We start from the raw sequence: 13,720 nt of genomic DNA, 5'->3' as shown, positions 1-13,720 counted from the left end.
CGTCTCTTTTTGCGTGGTCGGGCCGTCATCGAAGTCATCACACCGGATAGCAAGTTTTGGTACTTTCTTCTTAGTTGGCTTAGGAGAACATTTTGGCATGTATAGGCTATTATGTTGTGTTTGAACTTTGGTATGTAATCTTTTAGCCATGCGAAAATGGTATAAATGTTCGGTTGGGTTTGGATTCATAACGTTAGGTCGCAAATCTTGATAATTCGACCTTTTTATGCCATACGTCATGGTTGATTATTTTGGTGTTAAAATTCATGATATGGCAATAGTGTAGTAGGGGGAAGTTTGACAATGATTAGCCTTTGGCATGGCTAGTCATGATCATAATTGGTGATATGTATGATGAATTACTAGTTAGATCAAGGAGAAATCACGAAATAGGCATAGTTGCTTTCGTAACAGATGCTGGCAGCAGCAGTGACGTGAGATCGAAAAATCACTAAAAATAGTAGGAGTGGAATTAATTGATGAATAAATTATGTATTCGAAGCTCGATGAGTCTATTTTCATATAGAAGTAACGAAAAGATCATATGGACAGTATGTTAAGAGATATTCAGGTTCTCGTAAGACAGGGCCAGAACGGTTTCTGGATTCCCTGTTCCGACTTTGGAGATTTATTATAAATTAACCAGAGATAATTAGGAGTCATGCCATATATGTACAGATTACTCTCTGAGTCTAGTTTCTATAGAAACAAACGACATCAGTATTGAAGCTCTGTGCAGGGAGATATCCAATTCGTAATGCGCAAGGGTCAGTGTAGTCAATCCCTGTAACATGGGAGACTTTGACTAATAAACTGTACTAATTGGCCTGACCAAAAATTCTAGAAAAAATTATGGAGATGGGCATATGAGTCTAGTTTCAGGGAAAAATCACGAAACTTATTTTCGAGTTGTGAAACTCAAGATATGATTTTTAAAGCGACTAGTACGCAGATCAGCAGCTTGTCTGGGAAATGTCGAATAAGTGGTTTGAAGTCTGTTAACACCTCGTGTTCGACTCCGGCGACGGTATCGGGTTCGGGGTGTTACATGCATTACAATTGAAGCTATTCCCATATTCACTAAGGGACAGAGCTCAAGCCTAGAAAGAATGCTAAATTGAGGAACGAGATCACTGCTTTCCAACAAATCGATGATGAGTTCTTGTATGAGGCATGGGAAAGGTACAAAGAATTATTATGGAAGTGCCCTCATCACGAAATCCCACATTGCATCCAACTTGAGACATTTTATAATGGTCTCAATGCTCACACGAGGATGGTAGTGGACACTTCTGCTAATGGTTCTCTTCTTTCTAAGTCTTATAATGAGGCTTATGAAATCATTGAGAGGATCACCAGCAACAATTACCAATGGCCAACCAATCGAGCAGCGTCAGGAAGACAAGTTGCTAGAATACATGAAGTAGACGCTCTTACTTCACTCGCATCTCAGGTATCATCAATATCCTCAATGTTAAAAAATCTTACTATTCATGAGTCTAAGAGTTTTGCAGCACAGCCACCAATTCAATTTGAAAATGTAGCCTGTGTCTTTGTAGGGAAGGACATTTGTTTGAAGAATGTCCATCAAACCCAAAATTCATATGTTACATGGGAACCAAAACCAAAATCGAGGAAGGCAAAGACTGCAATCCAATTTCTATAACCCATCAGGGTGAAACCACCCAAATTTTTCCTGGAGTAACCAAGGGCTGGAACCAGTAACACTAACGCCTAACCTAGAACGACCCAGCCACCTAGATTTCCCTAATAAGTTTATAAACCAACCCAAGTTGAACCATCTCATGGCTTAGAAAGTGTTTTAAAAGCATACATGGCAAAGAATGATGCCTTAATTCAAAGCCAAGTAGCTACATTGAAAAACTTGGAAAACCAAATGTGTCAACTTGCTACTGAACTCAAAAAATGACCACAAAGTGCTTTACCTGGTGATACAGAGAATCCGAGGAATCCAGGGAAGAAGCATTGTAAAGCATTGACACTAGGAGTGGAAAGACATAAGAGCCCAACACCGTCAAAGTTCAAAAGAAGCCAGCTGATGCTCAAGACTTAGAGGAAGTTCAATCGAGTGTTGAAATTCCAGTTTCAACAAAACCAGAGTCTACAAAATTTGACAAGGTGACTTCAGAACCAGTTAATCCTGATCAACTAATAACTCCGTTAGATGCAGAATTACCACAGAAGACGAATCAACCAGTTCCAGTAAAGAAACCTCCATCACCCTACCCTCAAAGACTTTAGAAGCAGAAGTAGGAAATTCAATTCAAGAAGTTCCTAGACGTACTCAAGCAACTTCATATCAACATCCCGTTGGTTGAAACACTTGAAAAATTGCTGAACTACGTCAAATTAATGAAGGAAATAAAACGAAGGCTTGGAGAATTTGAAACGGTAGCCCTAACAAAGGAATCCAGTGCATATCTTCAAAACAAACTACCCCCAAAGTTAAAGGATCCTGGATGTTTTACCATACCTTGCAACATTTGAGCAACATATTATGGTAAGGCACTATGTGACTTAGGTGCGATTATCAACTTGATGCCCATGTCAATATTTAGGAAGTTGGGGATAGGTGAAGTTAGACCTAGTACGGTTACACTTCAATTCGCAGATTGATCCTTAGCACATCCAAAAGAAAAAATCTAGGACGTATTGGTATGTGTAGACAAATTTATCTTTCCTACTGACTTTGTGATTCTAGACTTTAAAGTAGACAAAGAGGTACCAATCATCTTAGGAAGACCATTCTTAGCAATCAGAAGGACCCTTATTGATGTGCAGAAGGGCAAGCTTACTATGCGATTTCATGATGATCAGGTAACATTTAACGTTTTTAAGTCTATGCGATTTTCTGACACAATTGATGATTGTTCTGCAGTGTCCGATTTAAAGGAGTTAGTCATAGAAAAGGAACTCAACTATGTTGAGGACTCATTGGAACGAATGTTGACACCAAATCCTCCAAATGATGAAATGGAGGATGAATACTTAGCTTTGTTAGAAGCTAATCAAAGGGGATTTAATCCGCAATCTCATTTTGAATCTTGAGAATTAGAGAAAAGGGATTATACCCAACCAAAAGCATCAATCGAAGAGCCACCTAAATTAGAACTAAAGGTGCTTCCCTCACATTTGAAATATGTTAATTTAGGTAACTCTTCTACTCTACCTGTGATTGTTTCAGTAAAATTAACTACTGAGCAAGAAGAGAAACTCATCCTGGTGTTGAAATAATTCAAGAAGGCTATCGAATGGACCATAGCCAATATTCGTGATATTAGTCCATCTGTATGCATGCACAAGATTATCCTGGAAGATCGCAAAAAAGGGATGATTGATGGACAACGAAGACTGAACCCCATCATGAAGGACATAGTCAAGAAAAAAAAATCATCAAGTGGTTAGATGCGAGTATAATTTACCCTATCTCAAATAGTTCATGGGTAAGCCCAGTCTAGTACGTGCCAAAGAAAGGAGGTATCACTGTCATTGAAAAGGAGAATAACGAGTTGATACCGACTAGAACGATTACAGGATGGAGAATTTGCATCGATTACTAGAAGCTGAACAAGGCGACTAGGAAAGATCACTTTTCTTTGCCTTTTTGGACGAAATGCTGGATAGACTCACAGGGTAAGACTATTACTATTTTCTCAATGGATACTCGAGGTATAACCAGATTACAGTAGCATCGGAAGATCAGCATAAGACAACATTCACCTGCCCGTACGGTACATTTGCATTTAAGCATATGCCATTTGGTTTATGTAATGCACTTGCTACATTTCAAAGATGTATGATGTCTATTTTTACTGACATGGTTGAGAAATATTTGGAAGCCTTTATGGATGATTTTTCAATATTTGGAGATACATACGATGATTGCCTAGCCAATCTAGCCAAGGCACTAAGGCGATGCGAAGAAACAAACCTCGTACTCAACTGGAAAAAGTGTCATTTCATGGTACGAGAAGGTATTGTTCTAAGGCATCGGGAATAGAGGTTGATAAAGAAAAGGTACATGTTATTAAGAAACTCCCACCTCCAACATCTGTAAAGGGTGTTAGGAGCTTTTTGGGCCACGCTGGTTTCTATAGAAGATTCATCAATGACTTCTCCAAAATTGCTAAACCCTTATGCAAATTATTGAAGAAGGACATGACGTTCAAATTTGATGAAGAGTGCTTAAGAGCTTTCAACAATTTGAAGATTCAATTAGTTACGGCACTCATAATCGTTACACCAGACTAGGATTTGCCATTTGAATTGATGTGTGACGCAAGTAACTTCACGATAGGAGCTGTTATGGGCCAGCGAAGGAACAAAGTTTTTCATCCCATCTACTACACAAGTCGAACTCTGACAGGAGCTCAACTGAATTCGACGGTAACAGAGAAAGAGTTACTTGCTATTGTGTTTACTTTTGACAAGTTTCGATCTTATCTTGTAGGTACCAAGGTGATTGTCTATACAGACCGCTCAGCAATTAAGTATTTACTTGCCAAGAAAGACGCTAAGCCGAGGCTGATCCGATGGGTACTTCTAATTCAAGAGTTTGATTTAAAAATTCAAGATCGAAAAGGAGTAGAAAACCAAGTAGCAGATCACTTGTCCAGATTAGAGCCGCAAGAAGGGAACTCTCCACTTATACCCATTCAGGAAACATTTCCAGATGAACACATACTGAAGGTAAATCATGTCCATAATACCCCTTGGTTTGCTAATATTGCTAACTATTTAGCTTTTGGTTTGAACGATTGATAAGGTGTATCATCAAAGGAAAAAGTTTCGTCACGATATGAAGTACTATTTCTGGGAAGAACCATACTTGTTTAAAAAGTGTGAAGATCAAATAATTAGGAGATGCGTGGCAGAACATGAAGTACATAAGATTTTATACCATTTTCACTCAGCTCCGAATGGGGGACACTTCGGAGGTACACGTACTACAGCCAAGGTATTGCAAGTTAGATTCTTTTGGCCAACACTATTCAAAGACGCATATGCTTACGTAAAGAGTTGTGATCGATGTCAGAGGGTCAGAAATGCCACCAACAGTAATCAGATGCCTAGAACAAATATCATTGAGGTAGAATTATTTGATGTTTGGGGTATTGACTTTCTCGATCCTTTCCCTCCGTCTTTTAGTCACAAGTACATCTTGGTAGCTGTAGACTAGGTGCCTAAGTGGATTGAGGCTGAAGCATATCCGATAAACGATGCTAATTATTAAAGTGCATAATTGTTTTATTCTTTTAATGTGGGGTATTTATAATGCAATTATACCATTGAAATTGGCATAGGCACATTCGGTCACTAGTTAGTGGGTGTAAATAATATTATAATGATTAAAGTTATAATATAAGTAATAATATGTATATATTAAAACATAAAATAAAAAAAAAAACCATGCATGTTCTTTGTTATTGCCAAAACTAAAGAAAATAAGAAAGAAAAGAAAGCTTTAAGGGTTCGGCAACTTGCTAAGCTCAATCAAGGTATGTAATTAGCTCGATTTTTGATCATTTTTACGTTTTTGAGATCATTGCTAAGTTATCTACAAGGCCCATGCTTGAATTTTTTATTTTGGTGAATATTTTGACTTATGTCATTGTTGAAAGCTTGTGATTTTTGCTGTTTGATGGTAGAAAATAGAAGATATGTGATAGATTAACATGTTTTGTATTGAAATTTTTGATGATTTTGAGTAATTAGGACTAAATTGCAAAAATAATAAATTGAGGGACTAAAATGTGAAATAAATAAAATATATGGACTTATATGAACATGGGTAAAATTCGGCCTAACATGGGTGTATTCAAATTTTGAATATTTTGAGTTTTGTGAAATAAGGACTAAATTGTGAAAAATGTGAAATGTCAGGGGCAAAAGTGTAATTTTCCTATTTATGTGTTTTTGGATGAATTTGATTGAATATTTGATTAAATAAGTTTAATTTATATTAATTTAGATCAAGAAAAGAGAAAATCAGATTTGGATCGAGAAAAAACTAAAGTTGTCGACTAATCGTCCCGTTCCGCTTTACATCATCCGATGTAAGTTCATAAGCAAATAGATGTACTTAATTTTAATTAAATGCAAATTATATGTGCTGAAATGAAATGTAAACATATATATATATGCAAATGTCGAATGTCGAATGTCGAATGTATACAAGCTTGGTAACCATGTTCATGTATTCGTTTCGACCGAGTTACGACGTCCAAAAGCCCTGTTTGAACATTAAGAATAGTTGGGATACATATGTCATGACATAGGATTCCTATATGTGATGTGCGATTAAGACCATGGCATCGATATGTGACTCCGATATGTATGTGCGAGTAAGACCCTGTCTAGGACAATGGCATCGATATGTGTTTACATGTGAGACCACATCTAGGACATTAGCATTGTACGATATGTTTAAATATTTGAGTGTCCTATCCAATTCTGAATGGTTCATTGGGCAAAGATAAGTTGTGATTGAATGTGTAAAACGAGCTAAATAGCCAGGTATGAATTAGCTTGTTTTTTACTTAAAATAAGGTAAGTAAATAACTTAATACTTGTTACAAATTATGTGTAATGCAAATGAATAATATATGTGAACTAGGTAAGTGTCTTCGGCCTTGTGAATATTATTGAAATGAATCTTAATTATGTGCATGTATGATCAGGTGTATTTGGCCACATAACTAGTATATGTATATGAAGTTATATTTTAATACATGAGCTTATACATTCAAGTATATTTGGACTAGGTTTTATAACGACTATTTGGCCTTGAGAGTTGAATGATAATATGTTAATTTGGCTATATGAGCATTCGGCCAAGGTGACATTTATGAATGAAAATATATATAATAATTATGAACTTTGTATGTTTGGAATTAAATGTGATAATGATAATAAAATTTGGTTTAATTTAATTAAGTTGATAATATCATTGGGTTGTTTATTTGCTTATGGCTTTCTAAGCTATAAAAGTTTACTCTGTGTGTATGTGTGCTTCTGTTTTATAGATTTTGGATCAAGTTATGAGCTCAGGGATCGTCAGCAAAATCTATCACACTATCGATTGTTTTTGGTACAATATAAGTTTAAAATTGGATCTATGGCATGTATAAGCTAGGTTATATTTGGATAGGTATAACGTGGTGTATATATTAAGACATGCGAAAATGGCTAATATGATAAGTGAATATATGAATGTAGTCATGATCATATATGTTATATGCATGGAATATTGTTGATGGTTTTGGATGTGATTTGGTTGAATTGGTTTTGATATATAAAATAATAATAATATTTATTAGATGATTTACTTTTTAAAATTCTGTTCTGAACTGTTTTTGTCGGTAATTCCTCGTAACCCCGTTCCAATGACGGATACGGGTTACGGGTGTTACATTTGATTGTTATCTGAGCTACGATTTAGTCGATTTAGGACTAATGTAGCGCATGTGAGTATAGCTATGCATGCCATATTGATATACTATGATAGTGTGATGATTCCTGACAATTAAAATGTGTTTTCGTATAGTAAATGGATCCCGATCGAGTCGTAGCAGATGACCTGGAAAGTAATGCACCCGCTCCCGCACAAGGGGTAGTGCAATCTGATACTAGACCTATTACGAGTAGCCATGAGGGAGAGGCTAAACAAGCCTTCTTCCAGACGATGAACGACTGGTTCACTCAGTATATCCGGACTAATCCGGCTCCACAACAACCTCTACCCTCAACTAATCCTTCTCCGATACCTGCTATACCTTAAGTAATTGATCCGTTGAGATTGCATAAGTCCCTCGTTGATAAAATCAGAAAACACGAGGCTGAAGAATTCAAAGCTACTGATGATGATGATGCTGAGCGAGCTGAATTTTGGCTTGATAATGCTATCCGCTTTGATGAGCTATCTTGTACCCCGGATGAGTGTTTAAAATGTGCCATATCATTGTTAGAGACACCGCATATCACTAGTGGAATACACTAGTATCAATGGTTCTGAAAGAACGGGTGATCTGGGAGTTCTTTCAGATTGAGTTTCGTAAGAAATACATCAGCCAGATATTTATCGATCAGAAGCACAAAGAATTTCTGGAATTAAAACAGGGTCGCATGACTGCGACAGAATATGAACGGAAATTCGTGAGACTCAGTCGATATGCCTGAGAGTGTGTTTCGATCAAAGTTATAATGTGTAAAAGATTCGAAGACTGGTTGAACGAAGACATTAAACTACTTGTTGGCATACTTGAAATAAAAAAGTTCATAGTACTGGTTGAGCGAGCATACAAAGTCGAAGAGCTCGGGAAAGAAAAAAGAAAAGCTAACTTTGAAGCTAGAGATTCACGTAAGAGATCATCGAGTAAGTCTTTTCAGTTGGCATCATAGAGATTCCGGGATGATTCTAGTCATTCAAAGGCTACTACAGGTTATACTAAATGTGATCGGGATAGACCACCTGTAAATTCGAAAGCTACCTCAGTAGCTAGTGTTGGTAACATTAAATCAAATCAACCGGAGTGTAAATATTGTGGTAAACGACATCCCAGCAGTTGTAGATTGTACGATCAGGCCTGTTTTAAATTTAGATCGATGGATCACTTCATCCATGAATGTCCTGAGTTGGTCGAGCAAGATAAAGTGAAAAATACAAGATCAGGTAACACTGCAGCTCGAGGTAGACCACCCAAAAATACGGGTAGTGTGAGTAGCAGTCAGAAAGGAACTAAAGACACAGCAATTTGATCTGAGGCTCGCGCACCTATCAGAGCTTATGCTATACGCATACGCGAGGAGGCTTTATCCCCAAATGTTATTACTGGTACATTCACTCTCTATGATACTAGTGTAATAGCATTGGTTTATCTTAGTTCGAATCATTATTATGTGTGTGAGACTTTAGTATTCAGTAAGACTTTGCCTGTTGAGTCGACTGAGTTTGTTATTAGAGTATCGAACCCCTTGGGCCGGGTGTGTTATTGTTGACAAAGTGTGTAAGAATTGTCCTTTGATGATTCGAGATTCATGTTTTCCAGCTGATTTGATGTTGTTGCCATTCGACGAGTTCAATATAATTCTGGGTATGGACTGGTTGACTTTGCACGATGCTGTCGTAAATTGCAAAAGAAAGACTATTGATTTACGGTGCAAGAATGATGAGATTGTTCAGATTGAATCTAATGATCTGAATGGTTTACCGGCAGTGATATCTTTGATTTTAGCTTAAAAGTATGTGAGAAAGGGCTGTAAATTTTACTTTGCGTATGTGCTTGATAGTAAAGTGACTAAAAGAAAGATTGAATTAGTACCAGTTGTGTGCGAGTATCCGGATGTATTTCTTGAAGAATTGTCGGGTTTGCCACCTATCCAAGAAGTAGAGTTTGTTATTGAGTTAGTACCGGGGATGACTCTGATTTCGATAGCTCCATACAGAATGTCACCTACTGATTAAAAGAATTGAAAGCTCAGTTGCAAGAGTTGACAGATAGAGGTTTAGCGCGACCGAGTTTCTCTCCTTGGGGTGCACCAGTTTTATTTGTGAAAAAGAAAGACGAAATTATGAGAATATGTATTGAATACAAACAACTCAATAAGGTGACTACAAAGAATAAATATCCGTTGCCTAGTATTGACAACCTGTTCGATTAGTTGAAAGGAGCTACAGTGTTTTCAAAGATAGATTTGAGATTAGGCTGCTATCAGTTGCGAGTTAAAGACTCCGATGTGCCAAAGACTGCTTTCCGAACGAGATATAGACATTATGAGTTTCTGGTTATGCCTTTTGGACTTACTAATGCACTTGTTGTTTTCATGGATTTGATGAATCGGGTCTTCAGACAGTATCTGAATCAATTTGTGGTTGTGTATAGATGACATATTGATCTATTCCCGGGATGAAACAGCGCATGCCGAACATTTGAGACTTGTGTTACATACTTTACGAGATAAATAGTTGTATGCTAAGTTCAGTAAATGCGAGTTCTGGTTACGTAAAGTTAGTTTTCTGGGCCATGTCGTATCGGCATCGGGTATTCAGGTTGATCTGAGTAAGATTTTGGCTATACTTGATTGGAAACCTCCGAGAAATGTTTCTGAAGTCTAAAGTTTTTTGGGACTCGCCGGTTCCTATAGACGGTTTGTGAAAGGTTTCTCTATGATTACAACCCCGATGACAAAGCTACTTTATAAAGATGTTAAGTTCGAGTGGTCAGAAAAGTGCCAGAAAAGTTTTGATCAATTGAAAGCCTCGTTGACAAAAGTTCCAGTACTAGTTCAGCCCGAATCGGGTAAAGAATTTGTTATCTATAGTGATGCATCTTTAAATGGTTTGGGTTGTGTGTTAATATAGGAAGGCAAAGTCATAGATTACGCCTCGAGACAGTTAAAGCCGCATGAAAAGTACTATCTGACACACGACCTAGAGTTAGCAACTATTGTGTTTGTATTGAAGATATGGCGTCACTACCTGTTCGGTGAGAAATGTCCTGTTTATTCTGATCACAAATGCCTGAAATATTTGATGACTCAAAAAGATCTGAATTTGAGATAGCGTCGATGGTTAGAGTTATTAAAATATTACGAGCTTGTGATTGACTACCATCCAGGAAAAGGTAATGTTGTTACTGATGCTCTAAGTCGAAAATCACTATTTGCTTTGCGTACAATGAATGCACATATGGCTATGTCTGATGATGGTTTGATAATAGCTGAATTAAAAACAAGACCGTTATTTGTTCAACAAATTTGTGATGCTCAAAAAGTTGATAATGATTTGTTAGCAAAACGGGCTCAATGTGATTCAAATATTGATTCAGAGTTCAGAGTTGATACTGAGGGTTGTTTGAGGTTTAGAAACCAAATATGTGTTCCTAGAAATTCAGAGTTAATTCAGATGATTTTAAACGAAGCTCACAGCAGTCGGTTATCTATTGACGCGGGTAGTATGAAGATGTATAATGATCTGAAATAGCTTTACTAGTGGCATGGTATGAAATGAGACATTTCTGACCTTGTTTCGAAATGTTTAGTTTGTCAACAAGTAAAAGCTGAGCATCAGGTACCTTTTGGATTACTTCAGCCGATCATGATACTTGAGTGGAAATAGGACAGAATCACTATGGATATTGTATCTGGTTTGCCATTAACACCAAGCAAGAAAGATGCAATATGGGTTATTATGGATAGATTGACTAAATCGGCTCATTTTGTTTCGGTTTGCACAGATTACTCGCTTGATAAGCTAGCTGAATTGTATATTTCGCAGATTGTGAGATTACACGGAGTACATATTTCTATTGTTTCGGATAGAGATCCGAGGTTTACATCACGGTTTTGGAAGAAACTGCAAGATGCATTAGGTACAAAATTACATTTCAGCACAGCTTTCCATTCGCAAACAGATGGTCAGTCCGAAAGAATCATTCAGATACTTGAGGATATGTTGAGATATTGCATTCTCGAGTTTGAAGGTACGTGGGAACGATACTTACCTCTGATTAAAATTGCGTACAATAATAGCTTTCAATCGAGTATCAAAATGGCACCTTATGAGGCTTTGTATAGTCGTAAATATCATACACCATTGTATTGGACTACACTCAGTGAAAACAAGATACACGAGGTCGATTTGATCAGAGAGACTGAACAAAAATTAAAAGTGATCTGTGAAAGTCTGAAAACAGCGTCAGATCATCAAAAATCGTATACGGCTTGAAACGAAAAGGTATAGAGTTTCAGATCGGAGATAAAGTATTTTTGAAAGTTTTACCGTGGAAAAAAATACTCAGATTCGGGCGTAAAGGAAAACTGAGTTCGAGATTTATTGGGCCGTATGAGATTATAGAGCATATTAGGTCGGTTGCTTATAGACTGTTGTTGACACTTGAGTTAGAAAAGATCCACAATGTATTTCATGTTTTGATGCTTCGTAGATATCAATCGAATCCCTCACACGTGATTAGTCCGTCTGAGATTGAGATTAAGTCCGATATGACATATGAGGAAGAACCGATTCGTATTTTAGCTCTCGAAATGAAAGAATTACAAAATAAGAAAATCCTGTTAGTTAAGATACTTGGCATAAACACGAAGTTGAGGGAGCAACATGGGAACCAGAGAATACGATGAAAGAACGCTATCCAAACCTATTCACCGGTAAGATTTTCGGGAACGAAAATCCCTAAGGGGGGAGAGTTGTAACAGCCCGATTTAGACCCTAGTCAGAACGGTGGTTTTGGGACCACGAATCTAAGTCAGAAAAATATTTTAAAATTATTTTATGTTTTTATTATGTGTGAATTTATATCTGTGAAATTTTCATATTTTAATTTTCTCGTTTGAGTGCCCGATTTAATAAAAGGGCTTAATCGTAAAAAATGTAAAATTTGCATGGTAATTGTTAAAGTGCCTAATTGCTTTGTTCTTTTAATGTGGGGTATTTATAATGCAATTATACCATTGAAATTGGCATGAACACATTCGGTCACTAGTTAGTGGGTGGAAATAATATTATAATGATTAAAGTTATAATATAAGTAATAATATGTATATATTAAAACATAAAATAAAAACAACCATGCATGTTATTTGTTATAGCCAAAACTAAAGAGAAAAGAAAGCTGTAAGGGCTCGGCAACTTGCTAAACTGAATCAAGGTATGTAATTAGCTCGATTTTGATAATTTTTATGTTTTTGAGATCGTTACTGAGTTATCTACAAGGCCCATGCTTGAATTTTTTATTTTTTTGAAAATTTTGAGTTATGCAATTGTTGAAAGCTTGTGATTTTCGTTGTTTGATGGTAGAAAATAAAAGATATGTGATAGATTAACATGTTTTGTATTGAAATTTTTGATGATTTTGAGTAATTAGAACTAAATTGCAAAAATAATAAATTGAGGGACTAAAATATGAAATAAATAAAATATATGGACTTATATGAACATGGGTAAAATTCGGCCTAACATGGGTGTATTCAAATTTTGAATATTTTGAGTTTTGTGAAATAGGGACTAAATTGTGAAAAATATGAAATGTCAAGGGTAAAAGTGTAATTTGCCCGTGTATGTGTTTTTGGATAAATTTGATTGGATATTTGATTAAATAAGTTTAATTTATACTAATTTAGATCAAGAAAAGAGAAAATTGGATTATGATCGGGGGAAAACTAAAGTTGTCGACTAACCGTCCCATTCCGCTTTACATCGTCCGAGGTAAGTTTATAAGCAAATAGACGTACTTAATTTTAATTAAATGCAAATTATGTGTTGAAATGAAATGTAAGAATATATATATATGAAATGCTAAATGTGTACAGGCTTGGTAACCATGTTCATGTATTCGTTTCGACCGAGTTACGACGTCCGAAAGCCCCGTATGAACCTTAGGAATAGTTGGGATACATATGTCATGACATAGGATTCCTATATGTGATGTGAGAGTAAGACCATGGCATCAATATGTGACTCCGATATATATATGCGAGTAAGACCCTGTCTGGGACAGTGGCATCGATATGTGATTACATGTAAGACCACGTCTAGGACGTTGACATTGTACGATATGTGTAAATATCCAAGTGTCCTATCTGATTTCGAATGGTTCATCAGACAAAGATAAGTTGTGATCGAATGTGTAAAACAAGCTAAATAGCCAGGTATGAATTAGCTTGTTGTCTACTTAAAATAAGG

The 13,720-nt window shown here is 36.4% G+C and overlaps 1 non-coding gene across 1 annotated transcript; it reads right to left on the bottom strand.

Moving 5' to 3' along the window:
* Positions 1-1,114: 1,114 nt before the first annotated feature.
* LOC121208433 (small nucleolar RNA R71) lies at positions 1,115-1,221 on the bottom strand. The gene has a single exon (XR_005903461.1). It is a non-coding gene; the product is annotated as a small nucleolar RNA R71 (small nucleolar RNA).
* Between the last annotated feature and the right edge of the window lie 12,499 nt (positions 1,222-13,720).

Source organism: Gossypium hirsutum, chromosome A01 (assembly GCF_007990345.1).
Source record: "Gossypium hirsutum isolate 1008001.06 chromosome A01, Gossypium_hirsutum_v2.1, whole genome shotgun sequence".
Taxonomy (NCBI): Eukaryota; Viridiplantae; Streptophyta; class Magnoliopsida; order Malvales; family Malvaceae; genus Gossypium; species Gossypium hirsutum.
The sequence above is the reverse complement of the archived record's forward strand: the minus strand, read 5'-3'. Positions and strand labels throughout refer to the sequence as shown.